At 42.8% G+C, this 16,574-nt stretch overlaps 1 protein-coding gene across 3 annotated transcripts in view; it reads right to left on the bottom strand.

Annotated features, from left to right (window-relative positions):
• PBX1 (PBX homeobox 1) overlaps positions 1-16,574 on the bottom strand; it is a 277,176-nt gene that overhangs the window by 211,373 nt on the left and 49,229 nt on the right. The gene's annotated exons all lie outside the window — the stretch shown is intronic.

The raw sequence follows: 16,574 nt of genomic DNA, 5'->3' as shown, positions 1-16,574 counted from the left end.
AGCTGAGATAACAGATTACAGAAACTCCTACCTTTTATCAAGGAATTGGCAAGCCAACCTTCTTGTTGGAAAAAGAATTAAGAGATTTGGGAGGTAGAGTCTCACCACCTGTCAACATTTGCCAAATGATCTCTCCATTACAGCAACATCCATGTTTAAAAGAAATATTGAGGTGGCTTCATGGGAAATTAGCTTGTCAGTAAAACCTTTTGAATAATGTCTATTTTAAAGATATCAACTAATTGTGGCCAAGTTGAAGTTCAACTGGGGGCTGGGAGATGTGGGTGTTCATCCCATCTGTACCACTAAAGGATGTGTGACCTCCATAAGCCCCATTCCCCTTTGGGCCTCAGTTTCCCCATAAATATAATCATCAGTGGGTTGGACTCAATTCTGTGACTCCCTTTCAGGACTAACATTCCATGATTCAAGGAGAAGGAATGTCTGCTGGAAGAGACTGTAAAGACATAGAGAAAGAATCTAAAAATGCATACAGTAACCTCTCGAAACTGTGCCTATGAGGGAATTCCAAAGAGAACTTTGATATGTACAGGAAGAGCTATCCTCACCCTTTAGTGTGGCCACAGTATTCACTATGCACCCAACCACTTATAAAGCTCCATATTTAACTCAAAATGCTGAACGCTAACTTTTCTTTTTTTCAATTTTTAGATCACGAGTGTCAGCTTCTTCCCATTCCTTGGAAAACAGGTCCATGGAGACAAGGCAAATGATTAATGTAGGGACAGACACAGCAGTCTAATAAACAAAGCCTCGGGCATAAAAGAGAAAACAGTGCCACAGATGACCAGGGTATGGGCCACAGCCCTGGCCCCAAGCTCAGTGTTTGAGGTCAGTCCAAACAAGCATTATTGACTTAAAGAATCTTGCATGAGGACGTCACTCCTCTCTACCCTAAGAAAACAATGGAACTGTTGCCATGGCAACGAAGGTACTTGAGAGGGACATGAGCAAAGGGAGACTTAAAAAGAAAAAGACAGTATGTGGCCTAAACAAAAATATGTGATGGTGTAAGGGGTCCTGTAAAGCCTTTATTGCCACTTGTTAAGGAAGACCTGTATAGCTCACTCGTGAGTAATAAGGCGGTCAACCCAAACTAAGGCACTAAAAATTTTATAGCACCCCACATATCATATATATCTAGATAGACAGAGAAACAGAGAGATACATATATAAAGAATCTCCACAGATACACTCACAAACGACGCAAGCAAATGTTGCTACTGTTCTTGGAAATGCTGTCTTCTAACAGAGTCATTACATTTACTAATATCCTTAATTTATTGGCTATCAAATTCTACATCCCATCAATTCAGTTCCTAAAAGGTTCAGAAAGCTCAGCTGCAAGGAGAAGGAATAGCAATGGTTTCTTAGGGAGTGCAGACTAGCCAGGTGTAGAAAGCTAGGACTCCCTGTTCCAGTAAGGAACCCACAGCTAATTTATTGTTTCGTAGCTGGAATAAATGCTCCCTACTGCCATCAGGGATTATCAAGGTGGCAGCGGGGACTAGAACAGAGCAGAACACAACCGCAGCCCAGGGTGGGAGATAGGAGTCTGTTGTGTTGCACATTTTATATCCCTTACTTTACCCCAAAAATATGCTCCTGAAATATCAGTTGTAAACTGATGTATAGTCTCATTAGAAGACTATAGGACTAGAAAATTTAGAGATTTAAAGTAAACCTATAGTAAACCCTTTCAGAGTAGAATTTTAAGAACATTTTCTTAAAGTAGATATTGACTTTTTTAATCCCCCCCAATTTAGGATTTTACTGGGCATTGTGCTAGCAACAGTGTCCCCAAAGAGCAATCAATGTGCTTCTCTCAGTCACCTGAATCTAAAACAGGTGCAGAAAAATGCCTTCTTGGGGGTCCATGCTCTTATTTATTATGACTCCCAATTGCCAATTTCAAAGTATGGTCACAGCGGGGAATCAGCTTGGTTAATTGTGGAGGCCTGATCCTGCCCATCTAACTATTTCACAGTGATGTGTGAGAAAAATGAGATTACATGGATGGAGGTGCTCCAAGCTCACTAGAGAAAAAGTACTACAGAGACGCAATGTATTGGTATTGTTATTTCTACTGAGCCATTTCTGAAGCACAGACATGAAAGCCTGCCCAGCTATTAAAAGAGAAAATGATGTCCATCCCCCTACAAAAAACGCCATGGCCAACTTCTTGTGGAGCTCAGAAGATGTGAACATCCTAGCCCACCTTCCCCGAAACATCTCCACCATCACACGGGCTTCCTATCTCTTGAGACTTCTTTCAAGAGAAATATTATCTCCTTTCCCTGCTATTCTGACTTTCCTGTTCCAGATGCTAAAGGTCCATTCTCAAATGCTACCATCTCTGATCCTGGACTGAACACGCATAGGCTTCAGGTGATACAAGGATCAGGCCAGGCAACTGCCAACCACACATCTATACCAACACACTCGAAAATCGATAGGGCATTTACAATAATGAAAATTCGACGGCTTCCATTTTGTGAAGTATTAAATGTGCCAAGAGGCTGAGTTAAAGCTCAGGCTACTGTAAGTTATACTTCCTTTAAAAAAATTAGCAAATGGTTCATTTTTCCTTAAGGGGAAAAAAAAAAAAAGGGAGGGGGGGGGCATTTTCAATTAGGTGAGTGGAAGGACAAATGCTCCAAGTGCATTTTGCTGAAGTTATAAGTGCTTCTGAAACCCCTCCTGTCAAGGCGTTAGTAATACAAGATTTAAGATGCCCAATTAATTTTTTCCAGCCACCAGCCAAAAGTAGATGCAGGAGGAGGTTAAAAGCTAAGTGTTTAATTAATATTAAATTTATAAGATTCTCTATCACTGAAAGCATTGTAAAATTGAAAAAGCAGTTAATTTTACGGTTGCTGTGTATTCCTCTGCTTTGATCTTTGATCTATGATATAAAATCACCAACTGTAAAGATTCCCTAGCTTTATTATACCTGTTTAATGGTGAGAAGGAAGAAAGAGAGGGGGAACCTACAGACGTGATGGGGAGTGAGGCCCTGAAAGTTATCATTGTTGATCAGAAAACCTAAATATGGGAGATTGAGGAAATAGCCTTTGACTAAGCCACATCACACAGAGACAAGGCATACTCGTCTTGCCCATGCTTTTTTACACCCTATTTTTCTAAAGTTTTAAGACAGTGAAACAGCACTTAGCAATCTCTGGCTTAAAACAAAACACCAAAGCAGAAAAGATTTAGGCTGGATTGTGGCAGAATTTTCTGAAATCGAGATTTGCCAAAGCGGAAACTCTTCATTGTAATAGACCAACGGCCCTGCCTTTCCTACAGTTAGAAATTTTTACATTAGAAAAGTTTGTGCCTGTCTTGAACAGTCCATATACTGACTCATTCTACGCAGGGCTCCATCTACTGACTCTTGATGGCAAAAATACAGTGTTTGCCCACATGTAGACACCCAGGCCTGGAAAAGAAACACTCAGCCCTGAGCAATGGACCCTCTTTAACCAACGGCATTTTCAAAAGCCTGTTCTGATCAAGGGCAATGGGATAGGAACGGTGTTAACCTAGAGGGAAACCTACTACCAAAAACGTTATCCTGGGCGAGGTTTCCCCTAGGTTTTGAAACACGGTATTTTTGCCATCAAGACAGATGTTTGGTTACCTCAATGCCTGGGTCAGTCAAACGTGGGGTAAAGAGATGTATGCATCTCAAATAAACTGAACGTTTAACCTGCAAAGGCATCAAATACTTACCTTTGCCTTCCCTCTTCTTGGGGGGTGGTTACATGGGGGGGTAGAAGGTAACAGGGATATGGAGAAGCTGGACTAGGAGGTGGCAGGAGAGGAGAGTTCTTCCTGCCTAACAGAACTTAGTATCCTATTCACCAGGAAGAACAATGGGGGGCATTTCCGACTCCTGGCCGCCTTCAATTCTGTCTCCAATCCAGAAACAAAGACCTATTATGCAGAATAGATTTTACAGAAAGGCAGAAGGAGGGTGAGGGAAATGGGATAATTCATGTGAGGTGTTTTTTTCTTTCTCTCTTTTTTTCAAATCCCATCAGGGATCTCATTATAATTTCATTATTAGCAGAAAAACCAAATAAGTGGCAAGAAAAAGAATCTCAACTTAATATTAACACACACACACACTCACACACACTCACACACACACAAAGATGAAAGATCTTCTGAGCTTCAAAGAAGCTGCTAATTTTCCCAGCTTCAAACGAGACTCGGTGAGAAAGACACTGATAATGAATGTGCTTTTTCCACTGGCTCACTTACAAACTTTTCCCCTGTCTGTCTTCCTCCCAAAAATTAGTTCTCATTTTTTAATTGGAACCAAATATCAAATGTAATAACAGGATCCTGAGTTTATAGGTAACCATCCTTCAGGGCTTTATTCATAAAAATTTAAGGGAAAGAGGGAAGAACTTCCCCGATGGTAATTGGGCACACTGCCCTGATAAAAACAGCCAAGGAAAAACTACAAACATGCTTCATTGCCAATAATGTGATAAAATATATTTCAAAAGTACAGAACTAATACATAGAACACCTGCTTTCTTTGTCCCCATAATTGTCTTTATCTAGCAAGAAGCTACAAAGTTGGGGCACTGTCACATAAAATATGTTTCTGAACGCTTGACTTTGCCTCTCTTAGGCATTTTAATCCTAGACAAAAAAGTAAAAGACAGCAAGTTTCTGGAACTGAAGTTCTCATAAGCTAGTGCCACCTATGCACTGCAGTGCCCAAGATTCCACATGGTGGGCTGTGGGACATCACGTTCTTCACGAAAACTGTTGACTACAGGGGATTTTTCTACTCTATGGAAATATATTTCAAAATGTATAATAATAGTCATTGGAAAAATAGACAACACTTTAAGAAAATATTCACAAACATATTTTCTAGAGTTAAAATAGTTGTCAAAAGCGGAGGCTACTTGCTTAAATTTTTATGAGCAGCTTTGGTGACAACAGGCTAGGCAGAGGTTCCCAACCTTCGTGAATATATGGTCTCCTTTTTAACATCAAAACTTTGCAAGTGTCACTGCAAGAGAGTCATTATATTTTTAGCTTCTACAGATGGAGGAAAGATACACATGAACAAAAAGCCAATAGGAACTGGGGAAAAAAGCTCTTTTAAGTATTAATAAATATGCATTTCATTAACCATGATAGCATTTCATATATTCAAAGAATTTTAGTAGGTATATGTATCTGCGTGTGTGTGCATGGCATCGCTCTGTTTACAGACAGGGGGTGGGAGGGTGTGCATGGATTTAACCAGATCTTTTCAACAACTTCAAGGCTCCCCCAGGATCCATTGCACACAAATTGGGAATCACTGTAGAGGAAGGAAGATACTAACTAAAGGAATATCTGCCTCCAACCAACTCTTTCATTGAGAGAAAATGACATTCGAACAGCTGAATGATTTTACACACGCCACTCCTTGTTTTACTCCTACCAACGTTATCAAAATGTTGATAGACACAATACAGATTATTTCCCAGTTTACATGGTCTTGATTGTTGGTTTATAACACAATAAAATTTCCCTTTGGCACCAGAACCTATCTTCTGTGTGTATATCTCCTATTACAAATGGCAAGTAAGGATATTGTGGAGAATAACATAATCAAAATAACATTTCTAACAAGGATGTATGAGTATGATCAATGGTAACAGTAGCAATCGCTTAAGAAACATTAGTAAATAATTCTTCAGATGCAGTTAGCTTTGTGGTTTTAGGATGGTAGAAGGATGGTAAGAAAGCAACGTTACCCTTAAGAAAGGCTGAGCCCCACATAAATGCACACAGGGGCATTCACACCCTCAATGCACACCTCCTCCCTCCTTCTCCCTGTCTGATTTCCACTCATCCATTCTCAGCTCCTGTTTGTCTGAGGCCACATGCAACTGGATTTGTCAAGCCCCCTTTTAACAACTTGTTGTCACAGTCCATTACCAAATTGCATATAGTTATATATTCCACTAATTAGGCTTCTAAAATATCATTAACATGTCTCTTGATCATTAGCATAACGTATGAGGCGTCCTCGTTAGGCACGACTCGAGTTTGTTAACGCGGTAATGAAAGGCGCAAGGCTGGCTCGGCAGGCAGGCAGGGAGAAGCACAGAGAGGTGGGGAGTATCCAGGCACTGGGAGGCCGGGCCACAAAGGCCTAGGCAGAGACACAGGGGGACAGAGGCAAGCACACAGGGAGGAGGCAAAAAGGCAGAGAAACACACCCAAAATAGAGCACCAAGAAAAGTCCATGACTTTGGCAATTCGATGGCTGTTTGGGCATAAAGGTAAAACCTAATGCATGTCCCCTCCTTCTCGGGAATTTGAACCAGGCAGGATTCTAAGGAAAAGAAGCTTTTAAAATTTCCTGGACAAGAAGAAAATGAGAAACAGAAATCTCCTTCTTTCCTCCACCCTAACGCGTGGGTACACAGGGGTGCACCCCTTCTCCTCCCTCCCCACCCCACCTGCTCTCCATCCTGGTTACAGAAGACCGCGGCAGCCACCGCTGCATGTGCTCAGAAGTACCAAGGTGGCGACACTTGTCTATTCCTCACCAGGCCTTTTATGAACACACTGCTAGATGTCTCTAGCTCTCTATACGCACTGCATGAGTGACGATCACCTTGCATAGAACCGGGCAGGACTCTGGCCTCCGGAGACAATGGGCATGCTACGTATAGAGAAGAGAGAAGGAAGGGGGGGGGGCACAAAAACAGATGACAACGGTGCGTACGTACGGAAAGTGTGTCAGCGTGCGTGTGAGCGCACACCAGAAGTGCAGTTTGTGGGCTGCGATCTCAAAGAGCCAGTTAAGCGTGGATTTCGAATTTCATGGAAATGTTTCCAAATGTGCCTGTTAGGACTCACAGGACAAGAAGAGAATAAAGCATTTCGTTTAGGCAAGTGGGAAGCATACTACGATGGGTAGAGAATTGGAAGGTGTTGGGAGAGATGAGTCTTACAGTACATACGCATTTCAAGTGCTTAATTCCTCCTGAACAAGGAAGAGCTGTACTTTGGTCACAGGCCTTCAGAGCGTAAGGAGCAGCCTCAGAAACAACCAAGAGAAACTCACCCATCTAGTCACTGCTTTATACAAAGATGCAGCAAGAACTTGTGGGTCCAGGAGTCCTACCAATCTTTCAGCACAGAGAGTCCAGGCTAACCTCGATGGACTTGACATTTCATGCAGATAAACTGGAAGCACCCAACACACGCACACAGCACAGGACGAACAAAAATGTGGCTTTCCTGGAAAGGTCTCAGCAGAGACAACACTGGGAATAGGTGCCTGGCAACCCACTGGTTCACACCTGCTCCTTCTACTATGATGCCTTCTTCCTACCTAGTGATCATTTCCAGCCTTGTCTTGCCTCCTGGGCCCACACTGAAAGAAGACTCTACTCAGCATTTAGGACGATTAAAGCCAGTGTGCCTGCAGAAGAGAGGCTGGGTAAACTTAGATGGCACCGAAATGGAAGTATTTCCTGTACCGTTTAGCCCATCTAACACCTGAATGAGTCTAAACTGGATCTAAACAATCCCATGACTGACACATTAAAAGTCTATGCAACTGGGCTCATTTATAGGGAGAAAATAGATCAACATTACTTGGTTTTATAGACCAGATTTGGCGAAAATGATAGGGCCTTTTTCTCTGGTCCTAACTTCTTATTCTTAAGCAAGATGGAAGTCAAATGGTAAGACAATATCTACCCAAATGCGTGTTCTATGGACAGAATCAGGGGCAATCCTCTGTGAGCTTTGAATGTAATTCTTGCATTTCAGAACCACAAGAAGCCTTTATCATCAGGTATGTTCATACATGCTTTTTCTCAAAGGAGTTGTTAAAGAAACTCCATGGGCCAAATGCACACCTTGGATGTGAATGATTCTTAATTCTGGCCAAAAAGATAGAATGTGCAACAAGAAGGATGGCCACGTTTCATGCTTATTTCAGTCCACAAGCCCTGTGTGGCTTATGGAACGGGCAACTAAGCCAGCCCAGGACTACAGAGCTACCAACCTAAAGCAGCTCCTAAAGGAGAACCTCCAGTAAACCAGTCTACACCCCATGCCCTAGTCCTAAATAGCTCTCCCAGGCAGTGCTTTGCAATGCTTTCTCATACCCCTACCAGCCAGGCAAATGTTCAAATGTTCATGATAGGTTCAGGGAACCTAATTCTCTCCCTCACTGGAGACAAAAAGGAAGGCAAAATACAGAGAGAGAGAGAGAGACAGAGACAGAGACAGAGAGAGAGAGACAGAGAGAGAGACAGAGAGAGAGAGAGAGAGAGAGAGAGAGAGAGAGAAAGAGAGAAGGAAGACTATATTACAAATGTGGAAAAGAAAAAATTTCTTTGAATTTCCTCTCAAACCTAAAGTCAATAGTTACTAAATTAATCATGCATTCAACAACTTACTCTGCTCCAGACCCGGTTTAGACCATGAGGACACAAGTCCCTACCTCATGTCAGGGTGGGGAGGTAGGACATAAAGAAAAAAAAATTGCACATATATCCATATGCACAAATATGCACACATTCAAAAATGCACATACAAGCAAGCATAAAAACTGGTAAAAAAAAAAAAAGGCTTAAATTGCAAAAGGGGTATTTTTAAAGATATAAAATTTCAGCATGTTTAGATGCATACAAAAATTCAAATTAGCTAGAACTGCACTAACAAAATATAGCCTCAAAATAGTTCCTAATGAGGATCTGCTTTAATAAAGAAAATAGATCTGCATTTTGGATCTTTAAATACAAATGGTGCTTCTGATGTACCTGAATACAAGTGATTTTCTAAAGTAGTTTATGGTTTTCCACGAAAATTTGCCCAAGTGTTTACAGTACTTACTTCATGGGCTCTGCTTTTTAAATGAAACTGAAGTAAACTTCAGCCATTTCCCAGCAACAATTCTCACAAAAGCAAAATCAGGAAAACCAGACTTGGTGATGTCTGAGTACAGATGAAGAATCATTCTATCCTCTTGCTGAACACTGAGGCAGAGACGGCCCCTACATCTCTTAACAAGGTCGCCACAATCTCCACGTCTCTGAAGAGGCTTCCAACATAATCCCATCTCGCTCTCCCTCGACCAAGCATACAGTTAGGTAGGGCGAACAGGGAATTTTGATCTAGAAAGCAACTGATGACAGGCATGACAATATAGTCTACCTCACAGGATTGTGATAACAGCTAAATGGTATGTTTTTAAAAGTGCCCCGTAAACTACAACAACACAAATAGGTGAAACTTATTATTATCATCCCTGTGGAGCAACAGGCAAAGAACGGCAGACAAAATACTCCGAAAAGCCACGATTCACGAGAGCTCTCACTGAGGTGTCCTGGATACCTGCAGTTTTATTCCTCCGGCATCTAGAAAACTTCCCAGACCTACCTCTGGAATCTAAGGTGGGAATTTTTAATCTGACAAAACTAGGAGATCCACAGATCTTCAGGGGTTCTTTAGTACCCTTAAATTACATAGGGAGAAAACGTGGGTATATCTAAGCTCATTTTTTGGAGAGAGGGTCATAAATTTCATCAGAATATAAAGGTGCATGTGACCCGTAAGAGGTGAACTGCAGTAAAGGGGAGTGCGCAGGCTTGGTACCAAGGGTTAAGACCGTGTAGGAGTTAATATTTCTAGAGTTTAAGAAAGCACCAACTGCCTTGTCCAAAACAGCTGGGCCTACAGGTCATTTTTCTCCCTTTGAGCACTCCCCACCGATTCGCCCCTCACCGCCCCTTAACCGAATAATCCTGTAAATCGCTGCTTGAAAGATATTGTAAATAGCTCCAACCGGAGTGCAGTTTGGGGCAGCTTCCAATTAGCCTTCACTTAACGGTCTTTTTTTCCCTGCCAACTCTGTGCAGTAAGTATCCAACGCCCCACCCTCTGCTTGGCTCTGAGTTCAGGGGCAGGGAGGCATCAAGTTTGTGTGCAATCTGGTAGTTGTCAGCCACAGAGTATACATATATCCCACCTGAAAGCTGAATCAGGGAATTAAAGGTGCTTCCAACGGGGTGTGCTTGGCAGCGTGGCAGAGAACGGGGCTGGTTTCCTGCGAGTTTCTTTCTTTTGTTTCTCTCTCTCTTGCCTAACCCTAAATTTCCCTGCTGCCACTTAATTACCCGTGATCATTTTACCCTTTTCTCTGCTTAGTGGCTGATTATCTCCCCATTTCATTTGAATCCCAGTGGAAATACATAGGAGCTAAAAACAAAGCTGATGGCCAATTAAAAGGTAAGTGCCTTATGTTAAAAGCCAGAACATTATACTTCAATATTCATAATTAGGTAGCTTTGCAGTGGCTGAAGAACAACTGAAGTCCATACTGGGTATGGATAAACAGGGCACCTCAATTTTGCAATCCAAATCCTATTGCCTATTGCCAATCCGATCCAAATGCCTATTTAACTGATTGCTGGGAATTGCCTGCATCCATACTGGCTGGCTCAGAGCCTCTCAGTACTTCATAAATATTAGAGATGTAAAAGACCAAGGAGTTCCTAATGTGTTTATTTCGTTATAATGAATTCTTCAGGCAAATGATAGGATTACTGAAGCAGAGCTTGGTTAAAAAAAAAAAAAAAACTTACTGATTTTGGCAGCTCTACCATTCTTCAGGAGTAACATCTGAATATGACTGAGGAACAGAGCATAAAGATGATTCACTTGGGTGTAATTTTTTTTTAAGAAAAGAAAATAAAAATTTATCTTCCACTCTTTCATTTATTTTCCAAATTATCAGATCACCAAAATTGCCACTGGAGCTGTACAAAATTAAACACTGGAGAAATAAAGGAGAAAGTGGGCACTGGAGTAAGAGACAGTTTTTGGACAAGAGTCAAAGGCACTTCAGCATCCCTCGGGGAAACCCTCACTCCGGCCTCAAAGAAGGTGAGGCTGGTGGTGATCATCGCGAGTTTCCCACTGTGATTATTCTCCCCTGTAGAAAGTCAACTTAGAATCTGCTCTCAGAACATTTAAGGAATGCTTTTAAGTGTTTGCTAATAATGCAGTTAATTCGGAGGAAGAGAGGGGAGTTGTTCAGTCTTGCTTAGAGAGTTAAGGCAATGCCACTTTATAAATTAAGGGCAAAGGCGGGCCAAAGAAATGCTCACAGTCACCAAGCAAACCCTTTCTGGAAAATAAGCATTGAAGATCTCTGCTCCCTGCAAATGCTCTGTCCACTGGGAGGCAGCATAGGCTGTTGGAAAGAGAAATGGGTCAGCGCCCAGAGACCTGGGTTCTAGTCTCTGCAGTGTCTCTGATTTGGGGTGGGTGCTATGCATGGCCAGTGACAGAATCTTGGTTTTAAAAAAAAATAGGTTAAAAAAAAAAAGAGAGAAAAATGAGACAAGAGATGTGGAAGCCCTTTGGAGTAAAGACACAACCTGCTGAGAGAGATGCACACAGATAGAAGTTTGGGGAATGTGAAAACTGGTCCTTTTAATGGTAACCGACTATCCCCTGATGTGGAAAGACACCACCACTACCACAGGGATTTAAAATAAATAGAACAACAGAGCAAATGCACTTTAGGATAGAATTTTCTAAAGTGTCTTTCTAAGAATCCTAGTCTAGGGAGAAGGTCCTCTGGTCACACAAATTCTGAAAATTCTAACTACTACACCACACATACCCCGCTGGGAGGTTTACAACGCGGGTGTGAACTGGCTGAAGCTCAAGAGAAGCAGCTGTAGTTAAGGAAACTCACAAACTTGACAATACAACCTCTTCTCACACACAAATAGTAAAACAAATACTAGCTCCACTGAGCACACTCAGAAATGCTGTTTTTTAACGATTAAACCTGGCAATAATATCTAGGTCCCATATTGGAGAGACAGCCTTTGTGAGCCACCATCTGTAGTCTTGGGTGGCTGGTCAAGTGGTTTGCACCATTTTGTCCACAATCCCCTCCTTATTCTCTCTGATCAACAACATGCATTTGTGAGGCAGCTGGCCAGGGTGAAAGGTTAATTCTGTGGCCGTGAAACCCAGCCCAGCTAACAGACTCATACGGGAACTGAACCTCGTCACCTTGGTCCCATTAGCTCTAACCAGCTGAGCTGACTAGCCACAGACATTAGCCTTAGTTATAATCTCAAAGGGAAATAAAAATTTAAAGGCACCAGCACATGGCCAATGGCTTTTAGCTTTTAAATAAAAGGAGTTAAAATAATATTTAAGACGAAGTTATGCTATTTCATCCTAACAGGAAAGAAATAGTCAAGAGGTAATAAAATACAACCTCTGGAGCCCGACTCCAGGTGGGTTCAAATCCCAGCCCTACCACTTAACAGCTGTATGGCCTCGAGCAAATTACTCAACTTAGTTGAGCCTCAGTCTCAAAATCTGTAAATTAGGATAAATTTATTCCATTCCTCACAGGATTATTATGAGGATTATGTGAAATGATCTATGTCAATGGGTTTAGCACTGTGCCTAGCACATGATAAATATCAATAAATATTAGTAATTATTACTACATTTGAAAGGACTGAAGAATCTCAGAAAATGCAGCTCCCTCTCAAGTCAGCATCAGAAAAATGTAATTTTGGATTTTTGTTGTTGTCGTTGTTGTTACATGAAATGCTTTTTACCTTGTAACTGATCAGAAAATATGCCTCTTAACCTTCCCCGAAAATCTCAGTGTGAGGTTGAGGTAGCCTTGGTCAGGTTTTCATCCTTGAGAATAAATTTCTAAATTAATAACTTCAATAGTTTATAGCCATAGATACAATTCAGCTCACTGGAACGCATTTTACTGGTATACTTCCGGGAATATGTCTCTCAAGAGACATACACCCAAGATAATACAAAATAATTGCAAGGTATTATTATTTGGGCTAGCCTCGTGTTTCCTACCAACACCCTAATACAGATTAGCAAGCGGAGTTTCCTACCACACATCCCAGGGGCAGGAGTGAGAGAAAGGTGGGGTGGGAGACCTCGGGGCAGGGAGAGCAGCAGGAGACGCAGGAGTGAACACAAGGGAATACACGGGCACACGGCAGCAGCAGTGTGCCTCCTGGCCCATACCTGTTCACACCAGGTGTGAAGAACAGCCACTTCAAAGCTTACCTTTCCCTTCCCTGCCCCATGGTCCACGTGACCATATTGCACATACACATACCCTGGTTTTTCATCTCTGGAGGCCCCAGTGAAAGGGGTCTCCATAATGACCATTTGGAGCCAAATGCAATAACCTCAGGGACCAAACACAATAACCTTTGCCTCCCCAGACTCCTGGCTCTTAACCTCTGCGACACTCCCAGGCATATCCAGCCCAGGGAAGCCAAACCCCAAAGTCAATAGGGTGCTGTGGTCATTCACAGAAGGCCTGTCCCCTCCCTCTCCTGCTCCCTCTCCTACTTCACTCCTTCCCTCTTGTGACAGGTCATTTGTAACTGTCTCGTGGGGTTTTTGTTTCGTTGTGGTGGGCAAGATCAAATGCTGTTCTAACTAACGGAATCCTTGTCCAGAAAACAAAAACCACACAAAAGTCAGTCTAGTCACTTTGGCCACATTTAGTGACTGTTTCATACCCCTACCTTGTGGATGCAATCAATGGTGTGTGGTGGCTGGCTGTTAATAAAGCTGGGATAAAAAACAAATTGATCGCCAAAAGGTCAATCGGGCACCTAATATTTAGAAGGCTAGAGTTTGAACACTTAGGTGTGGGAGAGCACCACAGTATGAAATCAGAAATATTGTATCTGGACAAATAGTTACTTGCCTGAAAGAAGGAAAAATTACTCTAGAAAAATAATGTTACTGCTTCATTATCTTTATATCTACCAGCAAAGAGAAAATTGAAACTAGAGAAAAAGATAGTGAATTGGCTTTTTAAAAATTCCTTGTGGCTATCTGAAAGATTATCTCAGCCATAAGTGGAAATGGAATTAAAGTGGTCAACAAGACCAAGCTAACTCATAGCTTGTTCATAAAAGAAAAAGAAATGAGGTCCAACTCAACTCCTTTCTCTTATCTTCAGAAATGAGCTACCGCATATAGAAATAAACTTCCTTTGAATCCCTGAGAAATATATATAGCTGTGAAGCGTCCTGATGACCCAAGAATTAAGGAGACAGTTGAATACGCTTAAAGAGTTCGACTGACACAACCAGGGAAACCAGCCTAAACCGCCAGCCAGTCGTGCCCTAGAAAATCTGTTTATCATTATCAGGTGCCTTGTATTAAAGTCCAATTTGGATCTGCAAAATGTGTGGAAGTCACCTTTTATGATCTGCTTCCACATTTCAGAGGGTTAAAAGAGAGGCAGGGCGAAGTGGACGGCACACCCATCACCAGCCAGGTGGGCAAACATCAGTGATCTAGGTAGGAACTTCGCAAATGCCACGAGTCAGTGTGGAACAGAGAATGGGGGAGGCGGGAGTAGGGGTGGCAGCCTGGAGAAAGAAAGAGGAAACAGATAAGAAAGGTCCAACTGAAGAAAAGGGAGGCCTCTATGGGGCTGACCTGGTGGTGTGAACCCGAAATCCAGAAGGCAGCACGGCTAGATTCTGGAAGAACTATCACCGGTATCCTAAGATCGGGCTCCCAAGCCTCTTGTCTTTCATAAAATAGGTCTGTGTCCTTGGTCCACTCACTTGACCACTCTCTGCCTCACTCTCCTTATTTGTTAAATGAGAAGCACTGAACGAAATGGTCTTGAAAATACACTCACCCACCAAAATAGGTCTCCACCCTGCTTCATAGATGTGCACACACGAAGGCTTGATCGCTGACAACCCCAACTCAGTAACAGAATTGTACTTTGCTTCCTGAATGACACTGCGCAATGAACCGTGCTTGTTTTCTTCTGTTTTGTGCTTCTCCCCGCTCCATGCACACAGCCCCCATCAGACACCCCACAGAAAATACCCTAGGAATTTACCCTTGGACTTGATGGCGTTTGCCTGCTCTAGTTCTACTTCACTGGCAAGACAGTAAGTACATGCCAGGTCTTCCAGGGTCCTGGGTGCCCAACTGGGGTCTCCACTGTAGGTTCCAAGAGAAAGAAGGGACCGTACCTGAAGGGGCAGGCTCGCTGCAGTCCCCAGGGAAAATCCAGCATTGTTGGAGTGAGCACGCGCTGCAGTGATCCTGCCTCAGACTAAGAATTTGGTCCCGTACCACAGTGGAGTTTGATTTTCTTTGTTTCTTCCCCAAAGTACCCTCACACCAGAGATGGAGACAAGACAAAGACATTTACACTGTTGTCACCAAAAAGTACTTATTTATTTGTTAAAAACACAGAGTACCAACTATGTGACAGGCACTGTGCTAACTGCCAGTGCTCATCCCAGGCGAGCTCCATCCGGGCTCCCATATGATAGACTGTAAAACTGCCACAGCGTGCAGAGGCTAGCTCAGAGACACACGTACGCCACGGGGGCTCACAGGAGCAGCCTGGGGAAGGTTAAGAATAGCTCTGTAGCAATCCTGATACTTGAGCCGGCTCTTGAAGGAGGAAGAACAGTCTGCCAAGCTGCACGGAGTGGTGGGAATGCACTCGGGGTCAGGGGACACGGTGCAGAGGCTGAGCCAGCAAGGGGTGTGACCTGCTCCTGGAAGGGTGACAAGTTCAGGGTGGTTGTAATAAAACGTGTTCCCTGACAGTCCAGCAAGGTTTTTGGTGGACATATTTAGGTAATGGCCTCAGATGACCTGACCTACAGGGATGGCAACAAAACAGTGTAGATCAAAAACCGGAACCTAAGGCTTGAGCACACGGGCACTTAAAATCTTTGAGTCCAACACACATAGCAAAGAAATAAACAAAAAATGTATATAAATAAATAAAAGCAAGGTACAGTGTGCATAGTAGTCTACCACTTATATTGACAAAATTATAAAGAGAAAATATATTTTTAATTTCTAAAAATATTTCTGGAAGGATTTTATTTTTTTTAAGGAAATGCTCATATGGCATTCCCTAGGTGCCACACACTGACGTAAACACTCTGTGTACATTAACTCATCTAATCTGCTCAGTAACCCTGGGAAGTCGGCCTACTGTCCCCCATACTTAACAGATTAGGAACTGAGGCAGTGGGTTCAAATTACATGCCCAAGGTTAATTAGCCAATTAATAACAGGGCCAGGACTGGAAAGCCAAGTTGGACTCCATCTCCAGGGCTCTTAACCAAGGTGTGTTACCACCTCTCATGAGACACTTGTACCCCAGTCACCCCCAGAAGGGGAGAGGGATGAGGCGGATGGGGACAGAGGTGGCAGCCCCATCACATTCCCTCTCTCTTCCTCCACCTAGGTAAGTGCCCCTGAGGAGCACCAGGCCACTTTCCACCACAGAATCTTATGCACCTTTTGATTCAAAACAAGCAAATGTCAATACAAAAAATGGGACTGTTCTGCAATTTTTAGATATAAGGCATTACCCACAAAAAGGCCACAGGCAGCTGGCTGAGAGAGGGTGCACCCTGGCTTGGGGGCCCTTTCCAGTCCTGCTACCAGACTGGCGGCTGAAATGCAAGCCTAGAAGACTGGCC

This window comes from Microcebus murinus, chromosome 2 (assembly GCF_040939455.1).
Source record: "Microcebus murinus isolate Inina chromosome 2, M.murinus_Inina_mat1.0, whole genome shotgun sequence".
Classification (NCBI taxonomy): Eukaryota; Metazoa; Chordata; class Mammalia; order Primates; family Cheirogaleidae; genus Microcebus; species Microcebus murinus.
Note: the sequence above shows the minus strand (reverse complement) of the source record. Positions and strands in the feature narration are given on the sequence as shown.